An 8,611-nucleotide genomic window follows, 5' to 3' on the forward strand; every position below is an offset into this window, starting at 1 on the left:
ATTAATAGTAAAATGTAGGTAAAATGTCATTAACAATTGTAGAAATGATGTTTGAATCTGCACGTACCTTTGCAATTTTTGCTGCATATTACTCAATTTTTTTCAGTGTCACTCCAATACAAAATAGAATATGCTAATGGATAACATACTCATTTTTCATGCCCCATTGGGTTGATTGACATGCCTTAGGCTCTTGAGTCAGTCCTACTACTTTTCTATAGGGTGCACGCCTTTTATGCTAATTAATACTGATGATAAATAATCCTCCTCTACAACCTAGCATGTTTGAAGAGTCAATGATTTTTATGTAAGTCTCTATATTTGACTCCATTTGAGGCTTTTTCAATGTATATTTGTATATTGTATTCCACAATATAGGCATTCACATCCATTCCAAATGTAAATAAAAAACAGCATATGCTATTAATAGTTATGGCTCTTTGTAAAGGAAAAAACATGTTTTGTTGTGCTTCCCTATACAGTTAAAAAAGGAAGATTCGAACCTACACAATAGAGATGAAAAAACACCTTCTAGCCATTGAGTGAATGTCCCTATGGAAATATTTGAAAAAGATATTAAGAGGGCTCAAACACCGTTTACACAGAACCTAAATTACAAAATTATGGTACGATCACACAAGTGGATCCTTAGCGTGGATTGCTTTGCGGATTCGCTGCTGAAGGACCGCTGTATGCTGCCTTTACAGGTGCCTGCTCGTAGTGGCAATCCAACGCTACGAGCAGACACACTGCGATGTGCGAGTACACCGCGCATGCGCGGCAACTTGTACATCACAGCAGTGTCTGCTCATAGCGGCGGATTGCCGCTCCGAGCAGGCACTTCTAAAGGCACCCTGTAGAGGTTCTTCATCGGTGGATCTGCAGCATAATATACGCTGTGGATCCACTCATGTGAACGTACACTATATGTATGAAAATTGCACATTGGCTTGGACTTATATAATATAAAGTGAAATTTCCTATTTTCCTAGATAATATAATGCATCTTTGTAAAAACAAAAAAAGTCATACCTCAAAGAACAAGAAGCAAAAAATTTGCTATTTGCTGATTAAAAGATAAACCAAAATCGCTTAACTAATATCTCGGGTAGGACGGAGAAAAATAATTTTCTGACTGACGCCCGCCTGGACTATTCCGACATTTTATACCTTTTAATATTATTAAATGGTATCATAGAAGCAACATTTACATTGATTTTAGGTTTTGATCAATATAATAACACTGGTACTCTTAACTTGGATATTGATTCAACTCTCTAACACTTGACTTGAAACATCTCCTTTATTGACACAATCAGATTTATATTCCGTGTTTCAATTAGTACACATGGGAAGATTTAATGACTTTCCTGTTTGCCAAAAACATTACATTGTTGTTCCCATGAATATGTTATCATTCTTGATCAAAGTTCTCAAGGGTAATCCCTCTGGTGTAAGCTGAGGTTTGAATAGAAACCATTTACCATTATTTAATATACAATCTTCTTCTTTCATTTAGCTTGTCTTTCATTTAGCTTGTCTATAACAGTGGGTGGCCTCACAAGATTCTATTGTATCTACCTTATTTTAGCTGCTATTACAATAAAAGAAAATTACCTTTCTTTTGTTTTTGTACTATGTTTTTATGCATGACAAAAACACACGTAAGTACCTTTGATGCACTTTAGTTTAATATGTATCATTATTGGGGTCAAGAGTTAACACTGATTAAAGGGAGGGATTGTGGGATTTTTTAATATGGGGAAAAAATTAGCATATAGAAGACAATATGGAACACAGGGAAAACACAAATGAACTACAGCTAATTTTACACAATAGTCTAGTGAAAACTGGGACTGATGTCCAGTATGGGACTGAACAACCAGAATAAGGAACCCTAAAACAACAGTGTCCCAAAGATAGTAAGACAAAAGGAAGGTGAAGTCCAGCAAATGTATTAATGAATACTTACTGTTGGTTTATTATATTATTAAAAATTAAAGGCAACAGTTACACCAAAAATGTTAAGAAAAAGGAACTTTAGAACTAATGCATTTCAAATCTATAGAGAGCCAATTTTCATAACTACTGTGTTTTAAAGATTCTGCATGTGACATTGGAATTTGGAGCTAACTTTGGAGCAGTTAGGGAATCATTAACCCACAAATATTTAGTTTACTGCTCTAATATTGTATCTAAACAACTTGGCTAAGGCAAAATGGTTTATTGGAAACTCCCTGAAATCCAGTATTCATGGTAAAGGCCCTGTCAGTCCCCCTCCCCACTGTTACACCTCGCGCTATATGCTTTGATGGAATTAACAGAAATAGAGGTGCACAAGTTCAGGCCATTGTAATCACTTTCTCTGTTGGGCCAAAATATCACTAGTCTAATATTAAAAACATAAAAAAAATGTTTATCATGTGGTTATTTTTTAGGCCTGGCAGTGCAGTAAATTAAACAACATATTAGTTTATTATTAACTGTATGTTTTTCTGCTTCCATAGTCCTTAATTTTTAGGTTTCGTAAACAGGAAGTCAGTTGCCAACATGTTTAGGTGATATTTAACTTGTTTTCCAAAGACAACCCCATCTATATATAAAACTCAATGTGTGTATGTATGTTCCTGTCACGATGCCGGCTGGCAGGAGGTGGATCCTCTGTGCCAGAGAGGGATAGCGAGGACCGTGCTAGTGGACCGGTTCTAAGACACTACTGGTTTTCACCAGAGCCCGCCGCAAAGCGGGATGGTCTTGCTGCGGCGGTAGTGACCAGGTCGTATCCACTAGCAACGGCTCACCTCTCTGGCTGCTGAAGATAGGCGAGGTACAAGGGAGTAGGCAGAAGCAAAGTCGGACGTAGCAGAAGGTCGGGGGCAGGCGGCAAGGTTCGTAGTCAGGGGAGATAGCAGAAGTTCTGGTACACAGGTTATTAAACACACAAAACGCTTTCACTAGGCACAAGGGCAACAAGATCCGGCAAGGGAGTGCAAGGGAGGAGACTAGATATAGCCAGGGAGCAGGTGGGAGCCAATTAAGCTAATTGGGCCAGGCACCAATCATTGGTGCACTGGCCCTTTAAGTCTCAGGGAGCTGGCGCGCGCGCGCCCTAGAGAGCGGAGCCGCGCGCGCCAGCACATGACAGCAGGGGACGGGAACGGGTAAGTGACCTGGGATGCGATTCGCGAGCGGGCGCGTCCCGCTGTGCGAATCGCATCCCCAACGGCCATGACAGAGCAGCGCTCCCGGTCAGCGGGACCGACCGGGGAGCTGCAGGGAGAAAGACGCCGTGAGCGCTCCGGGGAGGAGCGGGGGCCCGGAGCGCTAGGCGTAACAGTACCCCCCCCCTTAGGTCTCCCCTTCTCTTTGTCCGGTAACTGCCTCCCCTGGGATGAGGACACCGGGAAAGGATGGAGGGATTCCTCAACGGCAGGCAGAGCAGCAGGAGTAGGAATGGGGAGAGAGGGCAGAGGGCGAGACCTGGCACGGGGCAGTGTGACACCAGGACGAGGGCCATGAGGGGACACAGAGGCTTGCCTGATGGGACTGGGAGGGGGGGAGAGGCATTTCCTGTGGCAGGCAGAGTCCTTAATGACCTTAGGGGGACCGGATACAGGAGGAACCACAGGGTCACGGCAGGGAGTACTGGGAACCGGTTGAAGGCAGTCCTTGGAACAAGAGGGACCCCAACTCTTGATCTCCCCAGTGGACCAATCCAGGGTTGGGGAATGGTGTTGAAGCCAGGGTAGTCCAAGGAGAACTTCAGAAGTGCAATTAGGAAGGACAAAAAATACAATTTCCTCGTGATGAGGTCCGATGCACATTAGGAGGGGCTCCGTGCAGTAACGCACGGTGCAATCCAACCTGGCTCCGTTGACCGCGGAAATGTGGAGTGGCTTGACAAGACGGGTCACCGGAATGCGGAATTTATTCACAAAGGACTCCCGAATAAAATTCCCAGAAGCTCCAGAGTCCAGGCAGGCCACGGCTGAGAGGGGAGAGCTGGCTGAAGTAGAAATCCGAACAGGCACCGTGAGACGTGGAGAAGCCGACTTGGCATCAAGAGACGCCACACCCACGAGAGCTGGGTGCGAGCGTGCGTTTCCCAGACGTGGAGGACGGATTGGGCAATCCACCAAAAAATGTTCAGTACTGGCACAGTACAGACAAAGATTCTCTTCCTTACGGCGATTCCTCTCTTCCAGGGTCAGGCGAGACCGATCCACTTGCATGGCCTCCTCGGCGGGAGGCCTAGGCGCAGATTGCAGTGGAGACTGTGGGAGAGGTGTCCAGAGATCTAAGTCTTTTTCCTGGCGGAGCTCTTGATGCCTCTCAGAAAAACGCATGTCAATGCGAGTGGCTAGATGAATGAGTTCATGCAGGTTAGCAGGAGTCTCTCGTGCGGCCAGAACATCTTTAATGTTGCTGGATAGGCCTTTTTTAAAGGTCGCGCAGAGAGCCTCATTATTCCAGGATAGTTCAGAAGCAAGAGTACGGAATTGTATGGCGTACTCGCCAACGGAGGAATTACCCTGGACCAGGTTCAGCAGGGCAGTCTCAGCAGAAGAGGCTCGGGCAGGTTCCTCAAAGACACTTCGAATTTCCGAGAAGAAGGAGTGTACAGAGGCAGTGACGGGGTCATCGCGGTCCCAGAGCGGTGTGGCCCATGACAGGGCTTTTCCAGACAGAAGGCTGACTACGAAAGCCACCTTAGACCTTTCAGTAGGAAACTGGTCCGACATCATCTCCAAGTGCAGGGAACATTGCGAAAGAAAGCCACGGCAAAACTTAGAGTCCCCATTAAATTTGTCCGGCAAGGACAGGCGGAGGCTAGGAGCGGCCACTCGCCGCGGAAGGGGTGCAGGAGCTGGCGGAGGAGATGGTTGTTGCTGCTGTAGCTGTGACTGTACTTGCTGTAGTTGTGACTGGAGTTGCTGTATCATGGTGGTCAAGTACGACAGCTGGTGATCTTGTTGCGCTATCTGTTGCGACTGCTGGGCGATCTGACGAGCTTGCTGGGCGACCAGCGTAGGGAGGTCAGCGACAACTGGCAGAGGAACTTCAGCGGGATCCATGGCCGGATCTACTGTCACGATGCCGGCTGGCAGGAGGTGGATCCTCTGTGCCAGAGAGGGATAGCGAGGACCGTGCTAGTGGACCGGTTCTAAGACACTACTGGTTTTCACCAGAGCCCGCCGCAAAGCGGGATGGTCTTGCTGCGGCGGTAGTGACCAGGTCGTATCCACTAGCAACGGCTCACCTCTCTGGCTGCTGAAGATAGGCGAGGTACAAGGGAGTAGGCAGAAGCAAAGTCGGACGTAGCAGAAGGTCGGGGGCAGGCGGCAAGGTTCGTAGTCAGGGGAGATAGCAGAAGTTCTGGTACACAGGTTATTAAACACACAAAACGCTTTCACTAGGCACAAGGGCAACAAGATCCGGCAAGGGAGTGCAAGGGAGGAGACTAGATATAGCCAGGGAGCAGGTGGGAGCCAATTAAGCTAATTGGGCCAGGCACCAATCATTGGTGCACTGGCCCTTTAAGTCTCAGGGAGCTGGCGCGCGCGCGCCCTAGAGAGCGGAGCCGCGCGCGCCAGCACATGACAGCAGGGGACGGGAACGGGTAAGTGACCTGGGATGCGATTCGCGAGCGGGCGCGTCCCGCTGTGCGAATCGCATCCCCAACGGCCATGACAGAGCAGCGCTCCCGGTCAGCGGGACCGACCGGGGAGCTGCAGGGAGAAAGACGCCGTGAGCGCTCCGGGGAGGAGCGGGGGCCCGGAGCGCTAGGCGTAACAGTTCCACAATCACGTCCAAACCGCTAAAGATATTAACATGAAACTTGGCACACATGTTACTTATATGTCATCAACAAACATAGGATAGATAATTTGACCCTTACTCACCCCCATTTGCCAGGGTCAGGGTTTTTGTTTAAAGTCCCATACAAGTCTATGGGAAATATATGTTACCGCATAACTTTCAAACGCCTTGAGATATTTCGATAATACTTGGTCACATGTTACTTATATGTCCACTTCAAATATAGGATAGTTCATATAACCCTTAACTACCCCCAGTTGTGAGGGTCAGGTTTTTTTTTTTTTAAAAGCCCCATGCAAATCAATGGGAAATGTATTTTCCCACATAACTTACGTATGGCTGGAGATATTTCAATATCTGGTGCACATATTATGGGTCGGGATATGAGGACTGGATGGGAGGTCGGGATAGGAGGTCAAGATAGGAGGACGGGATGGCCGGGATAGGAGGACGAGATATGAGGACGGGATATGAGGAGGGGATATGAGGACAGGATAGGAGGACGGGATAGGAGGACAGGATGGGTGTTACGCCGAGCGCTCCGGGTCCCTGCTCCTCCCCGGAGCGCTCACGGCGTCTCTCTCCCTGCAGCGCCCCGGTCAGTCCCGCTGACCGGGAGCGCTGCACTGACATGGCCGTCGGGGATGCGATTCGCACAGCGGGACGCGCCCGCTCGCGAATCGCATCCCAAGTCACTTACCCATCCCGGTCCCCTGCTGTCATGTGCTGGCGCGCGCGGCTCCGCTCTCTAGGGCGCGCGCGCCAGCTCTCTGAGACTTAAAGGGCCAGTGCACCAATGATTGGTGCCTGGCCCAATTAGCTTAATTGGCTTCCACCTGCTCCCTGGCTATATCTGCTCACTGCCCCTGCACTCCCTGGCCGGATCTTGTTGCCTTGTGCCAGTGAAAGCGTTTAGTGTTGTCCAAAGCCTGTGTTACCTGAACTCCTGCTATCCATCTTGACTACGAACCTTGCCGCCTGCCCCGACCTTCTGCTACGTCTGACCTTGCCTCTGCCTAGTCCTTCTGTCCCACGCCTTCTCAGCAGTCAGCGAGGTTGAGCCGTTGCTAGTGGATACGACCTGGTTGCTACTGCCGCAGCAAGACCATCCCGCTTTGCGGCGGGCTCTGGTGAACACCAGTAGCCTCTTAGAACCGGTCCACCAGCACGGTCCACGCCAATCCCTCGCTGACACAGAGGATCCACTACCTGTAAGCCGAATCGTGACAGTAGATCCGGCCATGGATCCCGCTGAGGTGCCGCTGCCAAGTCTCGCTGACCTTACCACGGTGGTCGCTCAGCAATCGCAGCAGATTGCCCAACAAGGACAGCAGCTGTCACAGTTGACCGCCACGTTACAGCAACTTCTGCCTCTGCTACAGCAGCAACCATCTCCTCCGCCAGCTCCTGCACCTCCTCCGCAGCGAGTGGCCGCTCCTAGCCTCCGCTTGTCCCTGCCGGACAAATTTGATGGGGACTCTAGACTCTGCCGTGGATTTCTGTCTCAATGTTCCCTGCATATGGAGATGTTGTCGGACTTGTTTCCTACAGAACGGTCTAAGGTGGCGTTCGTAGTGAGCCTTCTTTCAGGAAAGGCCTTGTCTTGGGCCACACCGCTCTGGGACCGCAATGATCCTGCCACAGCCACAGTCCAGTCCTTCTTCGCTGAAGTCCGTAGTGTCTTCGAGGAACCAGCCCGAGCTTCTTCTGCCGAGACTGCCCTGCTGAACCTGGTCCAGGGTAATTCTTCAGTGGGCGAGTACGCCATCCAATTTCGTACTCTTGCTTCCGAATTATCATGGAATAACGAGGCTCTCTGCGCGACCTTTAAAAAAGGCCTATCCAGTAGCATCAAGGATGTGCTGGCCGCACGAGAGATTCCTGCCAACCTGCAAGAACTTATCCATTTGGCCACCCGCATTGACATGCGTTTTTCTGAGAGACATCAGGAGCTCCGCCAGGAAAAAGACTTAGATCTCTGGGCACCTCTCCCACAGCATCCTTTGCAATCTACGCCTGGGCCTCCCGCCGAGGAGGCCATGCAAGTGGATCGGTCTCGCCTGACCCAGGAAGAGAGGAATCGCCGTAGGGAAGAAAATCTTTGTCTGTACTGTGCCAGTACCGAGCATTTCTTGGTGGATTGCCCTATTCGTCCTCCACGTCTGGGAAACGCACGCACGCACCCAGCTCACGTGGGTGTGGCGTCTCTTGGTTCTAAGTCTGCTTCTCCACGTCTCACGGTGCCCGTGCGGATTTCTCCTTCAGCCAATTCCTCCCTCTCAGCCGTGGCCTGCTTGGACTCTGGTGCCTCTGGGAATTTCATTTTGGAGTCTTTGGTGAATAAGTTCTGCATCCCGGTGACTCGTCTCGTCAAGCCGCTCTACATTTCCACGGTCAACGGAGTTAGATTGGATTGCACCGTGCGTTACCGCACAAAACCCCTCTTAATGTGCATTGGACCCCACCACGAAAGGATTGAATTTTTCGTCCTCCCCAACTGCACCTCTGAGGTCCTCCTCGGTCTGCCATGGCTCCAGCTTCATTCTCCCACCCTTGACTGGACCACCGGGGAGATCAAGAACTGGGACTCTGCCTGCCACAAGAGATGCCTCTCCCCCCTCCCAGTCCCGTCAGGCAAGCCTCAGTGCCTCCTCATGGCCCCCGTCCTTGTGTCACCCTGCCCCGTGCCAAGCTTCACCCTCTGCCCTCCCCCCCCATTCCCACTCCTGCTGTACTGCCTGCCTTTGAGGAAACCCTCCATTCACTCCCGGTGTCCTCGTCCCAGGTAAAG

This window comes from Hyla sarda, chromosome 5, assembly GCF_029499605.1.
Source record: "Hyla sarda isolate aHylSar1 chromosome 5, aHylSar1.hap1, whole genome shotgun sequence".
Classification (NCBI taxonomy): domain Eukaryota; kingdom Metazoa; phylum Chordata; class Amphibia; order Anura; family Hylidae; genus Hyla; species Hyla sarda.